Source organism: Hemiscyllium ocellatum, chromosome 13 (genome assembly GCF_020745735.1).
Source record: "Hemiscyllium ocellatum isolate sHemOce1 chromosome 13, sHemOce1.pat.X.cur, whole genome shotgun sequence".
Lineage (NCBI taxonomy): Eukaryota > Metazoa > Chordata > Chondrichthyes > Orectolobiformes > Hemiscylliidae > Hemiscyllium > Hemiscyllium ocellatum.
Window position 1 is genome coordinate 27,055,649 of NC_083413.1, and position 22,038 is coordinate 27,077,686.

Consider the following 22,038-nt stretch of genomic DNA (forward strand, 5'->3'; position numbering starts at 1 on the left):
GACCCAGGAAATATGCTGGGGACCCAGGATTGAATTTTGGCACAGCAGGTGGTAGAGTAAAAAGAAAATATGGAATTAAGAGTTTAAGAATGACCATGAATTCATTGTTGATTGTTGGAAAAACCTATCTGGTTCACTACTGTCCTTTGGGAAGGAAAGTGGTGGGCAACATGTGACTCCAGACCCACAACAACGTTGTTGACTCTTAAATGCCCTCTGATCAACTAGGGATGGGGAATAAATGCTGCCTACTCAATGACGTCCTCATCACACGAAGAAAGAAGCAGCAAGACCTGGACGATATGCAGGTTTGGGCTGACAAGTGGCAAATAAGATACATGCCACACAAGTGCCAGGCAATGAGTATCTCCCACAAAAGATATTCTAATTATTTCCCTTTGACATTCAACAGCACTACTATCACTGAAACCCCACTATCAAAATCTTAAGGCTTACCATTAACCAGAACCTGAACTAGACCAGCCATATAAATACTACAGCTACAAGAGCAGCTCAGAGGCTAGGAATAATGCAGCTAGTAACTTACCTCCTGAATCTCTAGACTCTGTCTATCATTTAAAAGGCACAAATCATGAGTGTGATGGATACTCTCCACTTGTCGGGATGAGTGCAGCTCCAACAACATCCAAGAAGCTGGATATCATCCAGGAAAAGGCATACCTCTTGATTGGTACCACATCCACAAACTGTAGACAGCAGCAGCAGTATGTACCATCTACAAGATGCACTGCAGAAATTCATCAAAGCTTTTTAGATAGCACCTTCCAAACCCATGACCATTGCCATCAAGATGGACAAGGGCAGCAAATAGATGGGAGCAACACCACCTGCAAGTTCCATTCTTAGTCACTCACCATGTTAACTTGAAAATATATCATCATTCCTTCAGAATCGCTGGGTCAAAACCCTGGAACGCTCTCCCTCACAGTATAGTGGGTCTATCTGCAAAAAAATAATTTGCAGCAGTTCAAGAGACTAGCACACAACTACTAGAAACTAGGGAAGAGCAATAAATGCTAGTCCAGCAAGCTTCACCTATATCCTATCAGTGAATAACAAAAAGTATCATCATCTTAAGATGTTTAAATCTCCAGTCCATTACACATAAAAATAAAGCCTGAAACCGAGACAATGTTAAACAATCCTCTGATAGATTGTATAGATTTACAGACACCCTGGTGTAGGTTTGAAAAAGAAACTATTACTTTCCATTCCTCCAATTTTGATAAACTTATTTGATGATATTTCTCAATGTCTACTATTATTGCTAAAGTAATTCTGAATGCTTGGCTATCAAAGCAAAAATTTGAAAATAGCATACAATAATGGAAAATCTGAGGTTTTGCACTTTGGCAGGAAGGAGAAAAGAGCTAAATATTTTATTAATGGAGAAATACTGCAGAAAGCTGTAGCAAAGAGGGGTTTGGTGGCCTTTGTGCATGAATCACAAAATGTTGGCATTTATTTCAAAGTGAATGGAATACAAAAATTGGGATGTCATTTTAAAGCTAAACAAGGTACTTGCCAGACCAAACCTACAATACCATGACTGTTTGGCCTCATTATCTAAGGAAAGATACATTATCATGACAGGCGGCTCAGAGCAGGTTAACAAGATAGCTTCTGGACATTGAAGGATTTTATTATGAGCAGAGGTTGAGTAGTTTGTACTCATTGGATCTTAGAAAAATGAGAGTAGACCTTATTTAAACATACACCTGTACCAGAATAGCTATTTGATGGGGTTTTTCGAGGTGGGTTATTTCCCCTTGAGGAAGATTCTAAGACATAATCTCAGAGTTAGAAGGAGATGAGGAGGAATGTCTTCTCTCAGAGGGTAGTGAACCTGTGGAATTCTTCACTGCAGAGAGATGTTAAGGCTGTTACAAACACTCAAGACTGGGGTAGACAGATTTTTAATCAGTAAAGAAATCAATGCTTTTCTTCAGTATTAAGAATGTTAGAGTGAGAGCTTTATTTGACTGTTATAAGTATTTTTCTCACCTCTAATGGGTCCTGATGTCTGCTCATTGTAGATATTGCAAGAGAAGCTGTGGAACTGCTATGGGTTTATGAGGTTGCATGAGATGTGGAGGGGTGGGTGAGTTCACACGTGGGGCATGGGGACTGACTGAGGTGATGTGAGGGATGAAGGCTATGAGTTTGCACATTCTCCCCATGATTGCATGGGTTTCCCCCAGGTATTTCCTTCCACAGTCCAAAGATATGCTTGCTAGGTAGATTAGCCATGGAAACTGCAAGGTTGTGGGGACAGGGTTAGGAGGGTCTAGGTGGGGTGTTCTTACAGGGTTGGTTGTGGACTCGATGGGATGATTGGCTTGCTTATGCATGTAGGAATTCTATTATGATCCCTGGTTCTAGATTTGGCCAACAAACTAGAGTCGTAGAGAGGTACAACATGAAACCCTTCAGTCCAACTTGTCCATGGCAACCAGCTATTCTAAGTCTAATCCTATTTGCCAGCAATTAGCCCATATCCCTCTATACTCTTCCTATTCATATGGTCACCCAGATGCCTTTTAAATGTTGTAATTGTACCAGCCTCTACCACTTCCACTGGCAGCTCATTCCATTACACGCACCACCCTCTGTATGGAAAAGTTTCCCCTTACATCCCTTTTAAAGTTTTCCCCTCTCACCGTAAACCTATGTCCTCTAATTTTGGACTCCACCACCCTGGGAAAAGAACGTGTCTATTATCCCTATCCCTGCCCCTCATGGTTTTATAAAAGCTCTATAAAGGTCACCCCTCAGTCTCCAACGCTCCAGGAAAAACATCCCCAGTCTATTCAGCCTCTCCATAAACTCAAACCCTCCAACCCTGTGGCAACATTCTTGTGAATCTTCTCTGAATTCTTTCAAGTTGCTCAACATTCTTTCTGTAGAGGGGAGATCAGAATTGTGTGCAGAAATCCAAAAGTGGTCAAACCAATGTCCTGTGCAGCCGTACATGACCTCCCAACTCCTATACTCACTGCACTGACTAATAATGGCAAGCATACCAAATACTTTCTTCACTATGCTATCTACCTGCAACTCTACTTTCAAGCAACAATGAACCTATACTCTAAAGTCTCTTTATTTGGCAATACTCCCCAGCACTTTACCATTAAGTGTATAAGTCCTGTCCTGATTTGCCTTTCCAAAATGCAGCACCTCATATTCATTTAAATTAAACTGTACTCTGAGGTGACTTTCTTCACTGTTTCCTACACCTCCAATTTTGGTGTCATCTGCAAACTCCTATACCCACAACCAAATCAAGATGAAACAATTAGATAAATTTGCACTTATTTGTCTAAATAGTTTTGGAATATTTTCCATTTCAATACCACATTGGTTTTCAAACCAGTTCTTACCAAACTCACCTCATTAACTCTCTAATTTCCAGTATGGTGCCCCTCCTATCAGATTCTAGCAGGCAGCTCCAGGAACAAACAACTACTGCCAAGACATCTCAAAATTGACAAGGATAACTGGCACTGCTGCCATTTTAAAAGGACATTGTGCACCCAGAAAAATATTGTTGATCCAAAACGGCTCCCTGAAGAAGGGTGACACCCGAAAAGTCAACTTCTCCATTTCTTGAAGTTGCCTGACTTGCTGTGTTCTCCCAGCCTCCTGTTTGGATTCCAGCATCTGCAGATTTTTTTTTGTCTCCACCATTCCCTTAGCATTTACTCAGGTCATGGCAGCAAAGGGAAATTTAGTGCCCTGTATTGCAAGCAGGAACCTGGAGATCCTGCCAATTGGGGTGATGCAGAGATAGGGTATCCTATTTCTCTGGAGTGGCAGTGGAGATCATGACACCAGACCACACCAGCCTGATCCGTGGTCACCACTTAGCTCAGTGCAATCTCAACTCTCTGGAAGAAGGCACAGTCTTATAGAAAATAAGGAAGGGTGGAGGTATTGTAATATTTGTTAAGGGGGAGCATTGTACTGATGGAGAAAGAGGATGTCTCAAAGGATTCAAGGACAGAATCAATTTGGGGTTGAAAATAGGTTGCTGGAAAAGCGCAGCAGGTCAGGCAACATCCAAGGAGCAGGAGAATCAATGTTTCGGGCATGAGCCCTTCTTCAGGAATCCTGAAGAAGGCTCATGCCTGAAACGTCGATTCTCCTGCTCCTTGGATGCTGCCTGACCTGCTGAGCTTTTCCAGCAACACATTTTCAGCTCTGATCTCCAGCATCTGCAGTCCTCACTTTCTCCCAGAATCAATTTGGCCAGAGATAAAGAACAGAAAGGTTACAATTAAATGCCTTAATGTAGCCTAGAGAAGACCAACTTGCGGGAATTACCTGGAGGAAAAAGGTCTCCAGGAAAAGTACAGAGAAACATCAATAGCATAGAATACTTATGATAGGAGACTTAAATTCTTAAGTATAAATTGGTGAAGTGGAGGTATAGGGCAGTGAAAAACATTTGTTCAGGATAGCATTCAGGAAAATCTCCTACGGCTGGTCTGTCCAACAAGAAATGATGCACCATTGGACCTGGTTCTCTGGTAATGAGGTGGGTCCGCTAAAACAAGTTTCAAAGGAGGAACATCAAGGAGACAGTGATAATTGTATCATAAGGTTCAGGATGATGGTGGAGAATGCCAACTATTAGTCCAGAGTAAAAAAAAATGATTTGATGGAGAGCAGATTACAATGGTGCAAGAATGCAGCTGGGCAAGATTGATTTGAAAGAGACATTGTTGGGAAACAGAACAATGGGCTTCCTTTAAAGAGGAAATGTTTTGAGTACAGTTAAAGTATATTCCCTCCAGTAGGAAAGGTAGGACAAACAAATCCAGAGCTCCCTAGCAAAGAAGATAGGAATTAAAACAAAGAATAAAAAAATGTTAATGGCAAGTTTCAGGTGGATTATATAAGTCGGAATCAAGAGGCATATCAAAGGCAGCACAGTGGCTTAGTGGTTAGCAACTGCTGCCTCATAGTGCCAGGGATCTGGGTTCAATTCTTGCCTCAGGTGACTGTCTATGTGGAGTTTGCATAGTCTCTGTATCTGCATGGGTTTTCTCCAGGTGCTCTGGTTTCCAAAGATGTGCATGCTAGGTGGATTAGCCATGGGAAATGTAGGGATGGGGTGGATCTGGGTAGGATGCTCTCTAGAGGGTTGATATGGGCTAAATGGCCTGTGTCAACAGTGTAGGGGTTCTTTTATTTCTGTAGACATATAAATAGCAAAAGTGTGATAAAAGGAGTAGGGACAATTAGAGACCAGAACTGGGATTTACACATGAACACACATGGTATGGCTGAGGTGTTAAATTAATAATTTGCATCTGTCTTTACCAAAGAGGACAATACTGTCCAGACCATAGTAACTAAAGAGGAAACTCTGTAACTGGAAGGGTTCAAAACTGATAAGGAAGAAATATTGGATAGACTATTGGTATTTGAAGTTGAGAAGGCACTAGCGTCAGATGAGATGCATCCAAGGATTTTGAAGGAAGTGAGAGTAGAAATTGCAGGTGGCACTGGTCACAATCCTTCAGTCTTCCCAGACTCAGAGAGGTGTCAGAAGACTGAAAAATTGCAGACATTACAGCTTTGTTCAAGAAGGTTACCAAGATAAGCCCAGCAATTACAGACCAGTCAGTTTAACTCCAATGGTCGGGAGGTTTCTAGAGAGAATTATTAGGGATAAAATTAGTATTCACAAGCAAAGAGGTAGGTTGATGAAGAAGAGTCAGCACAGATTTCTAAAAGGGAAATCATATTTACCTAACTTGCTGGAGTTTTTTGAGGACGTAACAGAAAGGTTTGATGAGGATAATACTGTTGATGTGGTGTATATGATCTACTACAAGGCTTTTGATATAGTACCGCACTTGTCTTGTGAGGAGCATTACAAACCATGGAATAAAAAGGTGAGTAGCAATATGGATTCAAAGTTTGTTGAGTGAAAGGAAACAGAGAGTAATGATAAATGGGTACATATTAGTTTATTCTGGCTTTATCCTAAAATACTTTATACATAATCTACTACAACTTAAGTATATCCATAATGCCCCATGTACCTTGGAACACCCTGAATATATCATAATGTATGCCAGCTTAATCCATACAGACTCTGGGTATATACCATTGGGATATGAATATATCCCAGTAAACCCCAGATATATCTGTCACGTGGTTGTTTAATTTGAGGGTTCTGAATTGCTCAGGATTTATCATGATATTCTGTCTTCAGGATAACATGGTTATTGTTTAAATTGTAAAGCTGTGTGAAATGATCTTGAAACACCTTGTCATTAAAATGCATCTTGAGAAATCCCATCATCATCAGCTCTCTTCTGCTTATCTGAGGTCATCAGAATATCCATTGGGAATGCGGAGAGAACTGAACTGCGTAATCATGGGTTAATCTCATTCAGCTGCGCCTCACGATAACAAACTTTAAAGCTGCCAGTCACAGACATTTCAATTAATTAGGAATTAGTCAAATCAATTATCTTGGTGCTACCTCCTTCAGTTTGCTCTGACTGATTTCACTCAGAACTCTGAATGTGCATTCTATCCCAGTGAGGACGAAACTTAACTTGTTTCTACTCATAATCCCCACTGCCCCCACAACTTAAAGCAGTGGGGAAGAAGGAAGAGGGAGAGTAATGGTGGGAGACAGAAGTGAAAAGAGAGGGAGGGCAGTGGGAGAACAAGAGGCAATTATAGTGGAGAGGCATAATGTATGATGGGAACAGAGGATGAGTGAGAAGGAGAAGATAGAGTGTGAGGGCCAGGGTATTGGTGAGTGGGAAAGGCAAAAGGAAAGATTAGATAAGATAGCAAGGATGACTGAGATAGAGGAGGGAAGTCCAGGAGTCTGAACTGGAGCTGAAGGGATTGGTGGTCAGTGTAGTAGGACAGAACTAGGGACAGTATAGGGTCCAAAGGGATACCTCAATCTTGAGGGTAAAATTACATCAAGAAATGGAGCAAACCCAGATCTTATTCTCTATAGTGCAACGTGTTACAAGATGATTTCTTTTAAATATTCAAGACATTAAGGAGAAAAGAGAAGGTTAAATAAAGAATCAATATGGCCACTGGTTGGGACAAGGTGCCATGGTCTAAAATTTGGAGCCAGATGTTTCAGGACTTAAATGTGGGAGCACTTCCACTTGCAAATGATGCTAGGAGTTTGGACTTTTCTTCAGAAAACAAAGAGTTGGTGCTCGATCAATTGTTTTTTTAAAATCGGAGATTGATATATTTCCATTTCCAAACATATTGATGGACACGGGGCAACGGTGTGTGCATAGAGTTAGCTCACAGTTTGGCCATGACCTCAATGAATGGCAGGACAGACCTGAGGGGTTGGATGGTGTCCTCCAGATGCTATCTAATGATGGAATTGGGTTGAGTATTTTCCCAGTGGTGTAATGACTGGATAAAAGAAGAATGGAGACTGGGTGAAAAGCAAGTGACAGACATGAACTTAGGTTGAGAGTGGCATGTGAGAATGGAAACTGAGGGAGATAGGAACAAATAAATCAGAAGCAGGAGTAGATTATTTGCCACCTTAGACCTGTGCTACCATTCAATAAGATCATGATTGATCTGATTGTGCTTTTGACTCCTAATTTCATCCATCCCTTATAACCACTGACTTTCATATTAACCAAGAATCTATCTACCTCTGCAGTAAAAGTATTTTAAGATCCTACTTCCGCCACTCTCTTGGGAAAAGAGAAAAAGAATGACTACTCGTCTCCATATTAAATGGTGACCCTTATTTTTAAACAGTGTTCCCTGATTGTAGTCTCTCCTATGAAGGGAGACATCCTCTCAGTATCCACCCTGTCAAGTCCCCTCAGCATTTTACATGTTTCAATAAGATCACCTCTCATTCTTCTAAATCCCAGTGGATACAGACACAACTTGTCCAACCTTTCCTCTGACCTATCTTTGCTGTCAGACAAATCTAAGAAGAACATTGAGAATTACACCAAGAACTCTTGGTCACATTTATTAATGCATTTGAATCAGTAAAGGTGTGAGGCTCTGAAATACTGCTGCAAAAAATGCTAAAGAATCTTTGTCACAATCCTTGCTTGCTTCATGATGATAGAACTGTAACTTACATCTATACCTTTCCTCTGTTCTGAAAATGATCCTTAACCTGAAACTTTAACTCAGCTTCTGTCTCTACAGAGATGTAGAACACAAGAACTAGGAGTAGGAGGGAACATTCACCCCTCAATCCTGCTCCATTATTCTATTAATTCATGTCTCATTATGACCTCCACTTTAACTGTTCCACCATAACCATGGTTGACCAAGGTTTTATCTAACCAGGCCTTGAATACATTTAATGACTTAGACTTCACTGCTCTCTGACAAAGAAAATTCCAAAAACTATGGACGTTCTAAGGTATGAAACTCTCAACATCTCTGTATTAAATGGGAGACACCTTATTTAGGCCAAGTATTCCCTTTTTCTTGGTTCATTCAAGAAAGAAACCCTCGGTCAGCTGCTACTCTGTCAAGTCCTCTCAGATTTTTATATGTTTCGATAAACTTACTTCTCAATCTTCTGAATTCCAGTGAGTACGGACCCAATTTTTCAAGCTGTACTCATCAGGCAAACCTTTCATCCTGCATATTTTAATTTCTCTCTCTTTACTAGTTTTAACATTTCCTGATCTATCACTAATCTTTGTGGAATCAGACAAATGAAAAAAGGCACAGACAGAGAGAGTGTGAGACAGACAGAGACATACAGAGAGAGACAAAGACAGAAGAAACTGACACTAGGTAAAGGCAAACAGACAAAGATACAGAGACAGACAAGAGAGAGAGAACGATCCAAATAGACAGAGAGACACAGCATGACAAAGATACCAAGACAGACAGAAATAACGAGAGGCAGAGAGCGAAAGAGATGAAATCCTATAATCCTTTCTACTGAAAACTTAACACAATTGAGACTGATGCTGCTCTGGTTACAGGAAGAAGGGGGTGGGTGGCATTGATAATCTTATCCTCTGTCACCAGCTCTGACTGAGGTACAATGTATTTCTCTTTGTTATGATTGGCTGAAATTTGAAACACCAACAGATTAAAAAGAGAGGTGGATCTTTGCCAGTCTTTAATGTTAACAGACTGAAAACAAAACTAACAACAGAGACATAACATCTCTTCAGGTGCAGGTTCTGACATATTTACAAAATATCAGCTCATTAAATTTCATTTCCAGGAAATCAAAAACACAAAAATGAGCTCATTAGATGTCAAATCATAGCAGCTGGTGATAAATAACATTTCGGCTGTTGGTGGCCATTTGTTCAAACATGTATGGGGCCCACTGCTCCTGCCCTTTGTGCTGTCGATCACACATCACTGCACTAGTTCCTCAACAATATGTGAGATGGGTGATGTGCGAGAAACAGACAGTGGGGTCATACGGTGCCAGGGAAACAAATCTGTTCCTTACCTCACAAGAATTTCGGGTAAGGCTGGATTTGACTGATCATTGGTATTTGTCCCTAAGTTTGATGTGAAAGAGTAGAGAGGACGAGGTACCCTGATATCTCTCTGTTCCTCCATAGGTGCTGCCTTCTCTCTATTTAAAGAATCATGAGATTCCTCCCCTTTTGACTGGAAACCCTCACATTGAACCTCATTTATCAGAGTTAGACAAAAACCTTCTTTTTATAAACAACAGCTGAAGTAAGTGTTTTGTTCTTAGCATTCTAAAGAAAGAGAGTAACTTGACTTGTTAAGAAGCAAACATCTTTTGAAACTTGCACTGTCGTCAATTGCAACAAATGCTTTTCCATTCAAGATTTGGAGATGCCAGTGTTGGACTGGGGTGGACGAAGTTAAAAATCACACAACACCAGATTATAGTCCAGCAGGTTTATTTGGAAGCACTAGCTTTCTGAGCGCTGCTCCTTCCTCAGGTGATCCTTCCTCCACCACTTCCCTGGCAACTTGTTCTGAACATGCACCACCATCTGCATGAGAAAGTTACCTTTCAGGTCTTTTTAAAATCTTTTCTGTCTTACCTTATAAACTCCTGTAAAGTTGTCAATCTTCATGCGACATCTCCCAGCTACGCTCTCCCAAAGCTCAACACATCATAGCCCTATTACTCACACCAACCGTTCATTTACTCCACCTCATGCCCATGCCCATACCCATTCCAACAATATCAGCCTCATGTTCTGCTGGCATACCCTTCACATACCTACAGTTAGTCAGCTGTGGCAGGTGTCATACTGAGGAACATTGCAATGCTACTTCTCAAATTCTGCCTTTTCTCTTGCAGGAGAAGGTGTCACATGTTTACAAAGAAAAGAGTAGAGTCAGCGATAACAGAGACTCTTCCATCTCCTGAACTCCAGTGACAAAGTGCATCATTGGGCCATAATATGACTAAGATGATGTTTTTCTTCTATCCTATCTCTCTCTTTAACTCCCAGCTTACCCTCATCCTCTCAGCCTGTGTGACGAGCAATGGTATCACCATAAACTTCATGCTGTCTTTCCCACTCACCTTTCCTCATATCAATCCTTCCCTTTAAGATTTCTGGCTTTCGAAATACCCAAGGCTTGCTGTCCATCCAGACGGAGTGCCACAGGAGCTGCAATCATTGATCATGAGTTCCCAACATTGGATCTGACATGCACCAGCCCCAATACCAGCATGTAATACCTTGTGGTGAGTCACCTGACACAAATATGCTAAAGCCAGGATGAGCGAAGAAGGCAGTTTGCGCGTCGGTTCCGTGAAGGGCAAGGTCAGAGATCATCCTATCGCAGAAGACTCAGTTGAGGGTCTCAGTGGGGTTGACTGGGAATGTGGTTCATACAGAAATCGCATTGGCTGGCAATCCCAATGGCCTCCTGTCTTGCAAAGAAGCACTGAGGAGTCTGATTCTAAGTTGGCAGAGGGTATTGTTCAGAGCTGGTACTCTTTGTTCCATCTCATGGTCCTGCTGGAAGCCCAGAGTAACTGTCACTGCTGCCTTCTCCAGCTTGGTTCCAAATCCAAACTGAGATGCCGTTTCTCAATGTCTACCTTTCAAACACGTGTGTTATCTTAAAGATTTATTTCTGCTCACCTTTCAAAATCTTTTTGAGAGAAATAAGTTACAGCCTTTCCTGACAGGTGGGACCTCTTGGTTCCAGTAACATCTCATAATTCTTCAATGCATTTTGTCCAGTGCTTCTGTAAAATGGAGACGGAACAGTTCAAGGTACAATTGCATTGCAATGCTTCAGAATATATCAAATGAGTTTCCTCATAGAAGATCAAAAAATAGATAATACAGTTGGCATGGAGCTATAGGGCCCTCTGCAGGAGGCTTCATAAACTCTTGATGGTAAATAAAAATTCAACAACTGAGAGCTTCTGTGATCTCAGCTGCAAATGTGTTGCTGGTCTAAGCACAGCAGGCCAGGCAGCATCTCAGGAATAGAGAATTCGACGTTTCGAGCATAAGCCCTTCATCAGGAATAAGAGAGAGAGAGCCAAGCAGGCTAAGATAAAAGGTAGGGAGGAGGGACTAGGGGGAGGGGCGATAGAGGTGGGATAGGTGGAAGGAGGTCAAGGTGAGGGTGATAGGTCGGAGTGGGGTGGGGGTGGAGAGGTCAGGAAGAGGATTGCAGGTTAGGAGGGCGGTGCTGAGTTGAGGGAACCGACTGAGACAAGGTGGGGGGAGGGGAAATGAGGAAACTGGAGAAATCTGAATTCATACCTTGTGGTTGGAGGGTTCCCAGGCGGAAGATGAGGCGCTCCTCCTCCAGCCGTCGTGTAGTTGTGTTCTGCCAGTGGAGGAGTCCAAGGACCTGCATGTCCTCGGTGGAGTGGGAGGGAGAGTTAAAGTGTTGAGCCACGGGGTGATTGGGTTGGTTGGTTCGGGCGGCCCGGAGGTGTTCTCTGAAGCGTTCCGCAAGTAAGCGGCCTGTCTCACCAATATAGAGGAGGCCACATCGGGTGCAGCGGATGCAATAGATGATGTGTGTGGAGGTACAGGTGAACTTGTGGCGGATATGGAAGGATCCCTTGGGGCCTTGGAGGGAAGTGAGTGTGGAGGTGTGGGCGCAAGTTTTACATTTCCTGCGGTTGCAGGGGAAGGTGCCGGGGGTGGAGGTTGGGTTGGTGGGGGGTGTGGATCTGACGAGGGAGTCACGAAGGGAGTGGTCCTTGCGGAACGCTGATAGGGGAGGGGAGGGAAATATATCCTTGGTGGTGGGGTCTGTTTGGAGGTGGCGGAAATGGCGGCGGATGATACGTTGTATGATAGATGATGTGTGTGGAGGTAGCTTCTGTGATCTGCCTGTTTCACTGCTGTCCAAGGAGACTTTGCTGGTAACATTCAATTATTAACTGTGCATCTAACGGCCACTCTTCAGCCAATTCAGACAAACGATGCAATATCAAGGAATGGCTGAAGGCCTGGATACTGCAAAGATTATGGGCCCTAATAACATTCCAGCAACAGTACTGATAACTTGTGCTCCAGAACTAGCCATGCCTTGAGCCAAATTGTGCTGGTAGTACAGCATCAAAATCTACCTCAAAATGTGGAAAATTGCCAAGGTATATCGTACACACAAATAATAGGACAAATCTAATTTGTTCATTGCCACCCAATTATTCTATTGTCAATCATCAGCAAAGTGACGGATGCTAGTTTTTAACAGTATTAATTTGTATTTACATAACACTGACCAGCTCGTCAATTACTAACTTGCCTTCTGCATTGAAACTGAAGGTAAGATGATTGACCTCCAACAATCACACCATCATCTTTAGTGCAAGGAATGTCTCCAGCCAATGGAGCATTTTCACACTGTGTATAACATGGTTCCAAAACTGACCACTGCAGACCTGCGCTAGTCATAACTGCCACCCTGAAAAAGAGCCTATTAACCTTACCCTCTGCCTTCTGCCAGTTAGCAAATCCTCAATCCATGCCATTACATTGCCCCTAACACTATGGATTCTTGTCTAATCTTGCAGTCATCTGTGCAACATATTGTAAAAGACCTTCTGGAAAACCAAATAGATTGCATCCACTTTATCTAACTTGCTTATTACTTCCTCAAAGTATTTTAACTTGTCAGGCATGAGCTCCCCCTGATGAAGCCGTGCTGACTCAGCCTTATTTTGCTATGCACTTCCAAGTATTGCATCCTTATTAATGGACAATAAAATCTTATCAACGGTTGAGAGCAGGCTAACCAACCTATAGTTTCCTGTCTTCTGCCTCTCTCCCCTCTTAAGTGGGGGTGCTCCATTGGCTATTTTCAAGCCCTCTGAGACCCTTTCTGACTCCAAACATTTCTTAAAGATCACTAGCAATGCATCTGCATTCTCCTCGGGTATCTCCTTCAGAATTTGGGAGTGTAGTCCATCTGGTCGAGGTGATTTATCCACCTTTAGACCTTTCAGGTCACCAGCACCATCTATAGTGATGGCCACTACACTCACCTCTGCCCTCTGACTCTCTTCAAAATCTGGTATGTTGCTGGTGTCATCCACTGTGAAAACTGATGCAAGCTGATTCAATTCATTGAGTACTTCTTTGTTCCCAATTACTACCTCTCCTCTATCCAATGGTACAGTGTTTACTCTTACCTCTCTGTAACCTTTTAGCCATCTAAAGAGACTTCTTGCAATCTTAAAGTCATACAGCACTGAAATAGACCCTTCGGTCCAACCAGTCCATGTCAAACATAATTCCAAACTAACTTAGTACCACCTACCTGGCCCATATACCTTTCCTACTTATGTACTGATCCAAATGTCTTTTAAATGTTGTAATTGTACCCATATTCACCATTTCCTGAGGGAGTTTATTCCACATACTTTTATACTGTGAGCTAGTTTACTCTCATATTTCACCTTCTCCCCCATTATTGCTTTTTTAGTTATCCTGTGCTGATTTTTAAAAGCTTCACAAACCTTTCACTTCGCAATAATCTTCACCACATTATATGCTTTTTTTCAGCCATAGTTGCCTCACCGTCCCTTTAGTGTGCTTTTTTCCTCCTGAATTAACCTGATAATCCCTGCCATTGCTGCTCCACTGTCTTCTTTGCTAGGGTCTCCTTCCAATCAACTGTGGTCAGCTCCTCCCTCATGTCTTTGTAGTTACCTTTACTCAAATGTAATACCATTACATCTGACTCCAGCTTGTTCCTCTCAAATTGCAGGGTGAATTCTATCATATTATGGTCATTTCCCCTAGTGGTTCCTTCATCTAAAGCTCCCTGATCAAGTCTGCTTTATTACATATAATCAAATCCAGCCTTGCCTGTTCTTTAGTGGACTGTACCACAAGCTGCTCCAAAAAAACTATCTTGTAGACATTCCACAAATTCCTTTTCGTGAGATCTGCTACCAACTTGATTTTCCCAGTGCACCGATATAGTGAAGTCCACATGATTATTGTAATAGTGCCTTTCTTACATGCCTTTTTCAATGCTGATTTATTTTCTTTCCCACATCCTGACTACTGCGAGGAGGCCTTTACATAACTTCCACCAGAGGACTTTTTCCTTTGCAGTTATAAAGTCATAGAATGATAAAGATGTTCAGCATGGAAACAGACCCTTTGGTCCAATTCGTCCATGCTGACCAAATATCCTAACCTAATCTTATCCTATCCACGCCCCTCATGATTTTATAAACCTCTAGAAGGTCACCCCTCTGATGCTCCAGGGAAAACAGCCCCAGCCTTTTCAGGTTCTCCTGAAACTCTACTTTCCTCAACTCTACCACACAGATTTTACACCTTCTGACTTTATATCACTTCTTGCTAGCGGTTTAATTTCATTTCTTGTCAATAAGGCAACCCCAACCCCTCTGCCCATCTGGTTGTCTTTTCAATAGGGCATGTACTCTTGGATATTTAGTTCCCAGCCCTGATCCCTTGTAGCCAGGTCTCTGTGATACTCACAATATCATATCCCCAATTTCAATCTGCACTATAACTCATTTATGTTACTTCATATGTTGTGTGCATTTAGTACAATACCATCAGTCCTGCATTGACTCCCACCTTCTGATAGTTGCCCCCTTATCTACTGCATCTGAAGTTACATTCCTGATTCTTTTCAAACTCTCTGTCCCATTACTTGTTCTCAAAAGTTTAATAACTTATGCTCAGCCCTCTCCAACTTTAACTTTTTCCATAATTTTCCATGCAACTGACACCCCTCCCATTCCCCTCCCCACCCCTACTCCTCACATTATCCCTTCTCTTACAACCTAGTTTTGTGAGTCGCCCAAGACTGAAATTAAACCCGGTGCCTGGTGCTGTGAGGCAGCAATGCTAACCACTGAGCCACTGTGCCACCTCGGTATACCCAGTTACTCTTCAATGGTGTCACTCTTCTGTAAGAAGTTCCTGATCCTGGGCTTCAATTTATCCTGTCAAAAAAACTTTACAAACTATGAGCCAAAAAAACAAGCAAAAGGCACCTCTTCCCACGTTGCCTCCAAATTTCCCGAACTATATATTCACTTGGTCTGTGTCTCACTCTGAATAGGATCTCTCCTGCCTGACTGTGCAAAGCGTACTTCACTCCCGAAGAAGCGTTAGTGTGCAGAACTATAGGGACAATGCTTTGTGAACCAATATTAACAGGGAGTTTTGACTCACTGCAAATTTCCCAAACCAATCTATTATTTGCTGATAATCAAGAATCAACTGACGGGGTGGTAATTGACTGGATTGAATTTTTTTTCTGCTATTTGTAGACGGGACATACCTGGGCAATTTTCCATATTGACATGTAAATGCCAGTATTGTAGTTGTAGTGGAACAGCTTAGCTAGGGCACAACAAATCTGGAGCACACATTTCCAGTACAATTGCAGAAATGTAATACTCTAGGCAATATCCAGAGCCTTCAGCAATTTTTTGAAAGCATTCGGAGTGAATCAAATTGGCATAAGCCTGGTAACTGTTGAAGTGGGTCAGTTTTATCTTTTGCATTGATGTACTGGGCTCCAAATTATTGAGGATTGGAATATCGTGGTGCCTCCTTGTGCAGTAAGTTGTTTGATAGTCCACCACCGTTCACAACTGGATGCAAAAGCACTGCAGAGCATAGGTGTGATCCATTATTGTGACATTGCTTATATCTATCTATTGCATATTTATGCATGCTTATACTGATTGGCATAACGTAGTCCTATATGTAGATTTATCAGGTTGGTACCTCAATCTTAGGTGTTACTGGTGCTGTTCCTGACATGTCCTCCTGCTCTCTCCATTTGAACCAGTGCTGATCCACTGATATGTTATAATGGTAGAGTGGGAAAATACAAAGCCATTGGCTGACAGAATACACTGCTCCTCCTGATGGTTCACAGCTCCTCATAAATACTCAAGTTTTGAGTTGTTGATTCGTTTGAATCTATCACATTTAAAACAGTGGTGCAGCCACAGAATGGGATCATCCTGAAAGACAAATCTGTCATAATAAAATCTGTGCAGTGCTCACCTTTGTTAATATATCATGCATAAGATGCACGCAGACTGCTGAAAGCAGGGTTAAATAAGATTTTACTTCTTGTTGGCGATGGAGTGCATTTCAGTTCCTGGATGAGTGTAACTGCAAAAACATTCAAGAAGCTTAACACCATCCAGGACAAAGCAACCTCTTGATTGGGATCCCATCTCATCCACCATCTTAAACATTCTTTGCCTTCACCCATGACACTCTGTAGCAGCAGAGTGTACCATTTACAAAATGCATTGCAGAAATTCTCATCGGCTTTTTCAACAGCATCTTCAAACCCATAACCACTGTCATCTAGAAGAACAAAGGCTACCAAATAAATGGGAACACCACTGCCTGCAAGTTCCTTTCCAAGCTGCACACCCTCTAGACTTGGGAATATGTCCACTATTCCTTTAGTGTTACAGACCAAGATGTGTACAATTGCTGCCCAGTATCACTGCTATGAAAACCTGGTTATTTCTCTACTAACTGATGGGATATGGCATCTCTCTCACCTTCTTTGTGATATCATGACACATCATTGTGACATCACAATTGATGCAAATTACAGGTTATTTCCCATTTGCTCCAACTGCCCAAAGCAGTGAATTGCATACCTTGTTCCTTATCTTGAAATGATTGATGGGCTTTGGTTCCAAAACTACCCAGCACTAACTCTGTTCTTCAAAAAATGATTTCTACAATCAGATCCCCCAATCATGAGGTAAGAGAATATTTCTCTAGGAGTGATGTTAATGGGAGATTTTGGGATGGGATGTTAATGAAACAGGAAGTGAATGGGATATGGAATGGGCACAATGGTGGGTGGTGGGGGGAGGGAAGAGGGATGATAGATGAGAATCTAACTCAAAGAGCTTGGTGTAATGGGGACACTTTGATTTCCCCATTGAGGCTAAAATATTGAGGATAATGGATCTTCTATAGCATTTTAACAACAGGAATGTTATTCATTGCTTTAAGAAGAGACATCTCTCATATTCAGGGAGAACATCCCACATTAGTGAGCTTTCCAACCACATCGTTAACCAATAATACGAGTCACAACAGCATCGGCCAGGATCAGAAGCCACAATTCAAATTAAAGGTTATCCACTAATGCCTGACAGTAGGAGTAGTGTAACCACCTGCCTGACCATGATTGGGTTTGTGATTAATTGCTCATATTTTGGAATTTGGAGCATTGAAATGAGAAATTTCCTTTGGCACTGTATATTTTCCAACACTTCAAACAGTTATGGCAAAACTTTTGTACTCTATGCATTGTTTGGATGCGAGCATAAGAGGTACAGTTAGTAAGTTTGCAGATGATACCAAAATTGGAGGTGTAGTGGACAGTGAAGAGGGTTACCTCAGATCACAACAGGATCTTGACCAGATGGGCCAATGGCTAAGAAGTGGCAGATGGTGTTTAATTTAGATAAATGCGAGGTGCTGCATTTTGGGAAAGCAAACCTTAGCAGGACTTATACACTTAACGGTAAAGTCTTAGGGAGTGTTGCTGAACAAAGAGACCTTGGAGTGCAGGTTCATAGCTCCTTGAAAGTGGACTCGCAGGTAGATAGGATGGTGAAGAAAATGTTTGGTATGCTTTCCTTTATCGGTCAGATTACTGAGTACAGGAGTTGGGAGGTCATGTTGCGGCTGTACAGGACATTGATTCGGTCACTGTTGGAATATTGCATGCAGTTCTGGTGAAACTTGAAAAGGTTCAGAAAAGATTTACAAGGATGTTGCTAGGGTTGGAGGATTTGAGCTATAAGGAGAGGCTGAAAAGGTTGGGGCTGTTTTCCCTGGAGCAACGGAGGCTGAGGGGTGACCTTATACATGATTACAAAATTATGAGGTGCATGGATAGGGTAAATAGGCAAAGTCTTTTCCCTGGGGTCGGGGAGTCCAGAACTAGAGGGCATAGGTTTAGGGTGAGAGGGGAAAGATATAAAAGAGACCTAAGGGGCATCTTTTTCACGTAGTGGGTGGTACATGTATGGAATGAGCTGCCAGAGGAAGTGGTGGAGGCTGGTACAATTGCAATATTTAAGAGGCATTTGAATGGGTATATGAATAGGAAGTGTTTGGAGGGATATGGGCTGGGTGCTGGCAGGTGGGACTAAATTGGGTTGGGATATCTGGTTGGAATGGACGGGTTGGACCAAAGGGTCTGTTTCCATGCTGTACATCTCTATGACTCTATGACTCTATTGAAAGTTAATGCCAAATTCCACATTCTCTCTCCTCACTAGGTTGATTCCAGGGTTGAGGGGGTTGGTTTATGAAGAGAGACTGAATAAGTTGGGATTAGATTCATTGGAATTCAGAAGAATGAGGGGGGAATATTATAGAAACATAAAAAGTTATGAAAGGAATTGATACAATAGAAATAGATAGGATGTTTCCATTGGTAGGTGAGACTAGGACAAGAGGGCATAGCCTCAAGATGAGAGGAAGCAGGTTTAGAACTGAGCTGAGAAGGAACTTCTTCACCCAGAGGGTTGTTAATCTATGGAATTCCTTGCCCAGGGAAATAGTTGGTACTCCTTCAGTAATTACTTTTAAAGCTAATGTAGATAACTTTTTGAAAAATAAAGAAATTAAGGGATATGGTGAAAATGCAGGTGAGTGGAGCTGAGTCCACCGAAAGATTCGCCATGTGTGGCTAATTGAGTGGCGGAGCAGGCTCGAAGGGCCAGACAGTCTACTCCTGCTCCTAATTCTTATGTTCTTATGTTCTCCTCCTAGCACCTCACTGTCTCTCATTCCACACACATTTGCATTTTGCTCTTCCTTCTTTTGCCAGCTGAATCTCACTTTCTCCCTCCCTTAGGACTCCTCTCTATACTTGGCTTTATTTAATTTTATACACACATACATGATATATTAACAGAATAGCTACATCATAGAATGAGACTATTTGGCCCATCATGTCTGCACTAACTTTCTGCAAGAGTAAATCACCTAGCTCCACTTACCTGTCTTTTTTCCCCAAAGCCTTCCATACTCCTTCTCTTCAGGTAATAACTCCATTCCTTTTGTAAATCCATGATTGAACCTGCCTTCCCCACATTCTTCTCCAGTGCATTCTACATTCAAACTACTCACTGTGCAAAATTACCTTCAATCTGTATTCTTTATCCTTCCACTAATGGGAACAGTTTTTCCCTGTTTCCTCTATCCGGGCATCTCCTGACTTTGAAGATCTCGATCAGATGTTTTCTCAGCCTTCTCTACTCTAAGAACAGCCCCAGTTTCTCCTGAATGTCATCATCCTTAGCATGATTCCCAAATCTTCTCTGCAATCTCTCTTCTACTTTCATATCCTTCCTAAAGTATGGGGCCTTGAATTGGAAACAATATGCCAGTTGAAGAATGACAGCTTTTTATTCAGGTTTATCACAATTTCTTCGTTTTTGTATGTTATGAAAGGAATACATGCAGCTGTATGTTGCAAATTAACTATTTGTAATTCATGCATGATGACACCAGATCCCTCTGTATCACAAATCTCTGCAATCACTCACCTTGTAGATAAAATGCTTTTTAACTATTCTGTCAAAATGGACAATTTCATATTTTCCTACATTATACTGTATTTTCCATGTCTTTGTCCAATCACTTAACCCTTCCATATATATATTTGTAGCCTTCTTACATCCTTTTAACAAATTACTTTTCTATCTATCTTTGCATCATCAGCAAATATAGATCATATCTTCTGTTATCCAATGATGCCTGGCTCAACCTCTCATGTTGCAGCCCTCCAAACTGCCTTCAAAAGAGATCACTGTAACTTTTCAGCTGTGATCAAATGGCCAAAAGAATGGCATTTTCTTTTATGGATGTGAGTTTAAAATTTTTTTTCACAATTTCAAATGCCTCTTTATTTACCTTCTAATGTGTATATGGAATTTTAAGTATTCATCTTAGCATCTACATTTCAAAGACCTGTATTTTCTTCCACAGGTCTTTATGCATTGTCCAGGTTTCTGAGGTGGATAAGTATGTGGACAGCTATAGCATCTTATAAATTATTTCCTTCATCTTCAAAAAATTACTTCTGACAATTTTTATCCTTCTTCTAAGATCTGCATTACATCTGCCACTAATTGTTATGATAATGATTTTGAAAACAAACAGTTCAGCAAATTTCTTAATCTCTCTAGAGGTGAATTGAGTTCCATTATGACTCTTTCAGAAGTCTCTTGCTCAGCAATCAAAACTCATACAGCTATAATAATTGAAATGGTTTCTTGGCTTGAACACAACTGTCAGAATGCTCTCATACTGCTTCTTTATAGGTTGCAAAACCATGTCTTATTATTTTTCTGGAGTTTGGTTCTGGATAAAAAAGAACTGGTTTAAAAGCCAATGATTATTGCAGGATTACTGGATTGCTTCTAAAAGTAATATACCTGACACTCTTTGTATGTGTTCTTTGTACAGCTATTTGTTCAAGTACCGAGGGCAGTCCATGTGCTGATGTGCTGAAGCCAAGGGTACAAGTGTACAAATGAACTTCAGCTGGCAACAACTATGTGATTATTCTGTGGCCCGTTGATAAGTTACTGATGGTCAGAAGCCTCTGACATACTGGTTTAAAGCTACAGCTTACAGCAACAGATGAGAGAAGGTTATATTGGCTTTCGTCAAGTTTGAGGGTTTTTATTGCAGAGAAAAAGAACTGATTTTTCTCTCAGAGATCCAATTGCTTCTCCCCGTTCACACCCACAAGCTGTTCAGCTACCTGGGAGTTAATTGCATCATTGTTGACAGGCAGAAGGCCTTCGTTATTGACAACTGGCTACCATTCCACAGACCAATCATCCATTTGTTGCTTGCTGATTTCCCCTTTTTACATAGCCTTTGGCTCCAGTCGACTTATAGTAACCTTTCCTCCTACTTGATCCAACAGTTATGTAATCACTATTCTCACGAATATCAGGTATCTTGCTTTTAAAAATTTGCAGCAATCCTTTTCACCAATCTTTGACTTTCAAAACAGTTATTTTTTCCATTTCAGTTTGTAATCAAAAATACAGAAAAATAGACAAATACAGCCATTACAGCTATCAAAGGGGCCTTGGTAAATTTCCGCAGTACATCTTGATAATGCTACACACGCTGCTGTTACTGAGCGTCGGTGGTAAAGAAAGTGAATGTTTGTGGATATGGTGCCAATTAGTCAGATTGCTTTGTCCTGGATAGGTACAAACATCTGCACTTCTGGCCTTATGATAAAGAAATGATCATTGACAAGCTGAAGGTGTTTGAATCTAGGACACTACTATAAAAAACTCCTGTAGAGATGTATTACAGTTGAGATGACTGTCATCCAACAAGCACAACCGTCTTCCTTTGGGCCAGGTAATACTCAAGCCAGAGTTTACCCCTGATTCCCACCAACTCCAGTTTTGCAAGGGTTCCTTGATGCCACACTCCAACAAATTTCTCTGTTCAGTTTCATTTGCTTTTTGTATCTTCATAGCAATTATTACAACTGATT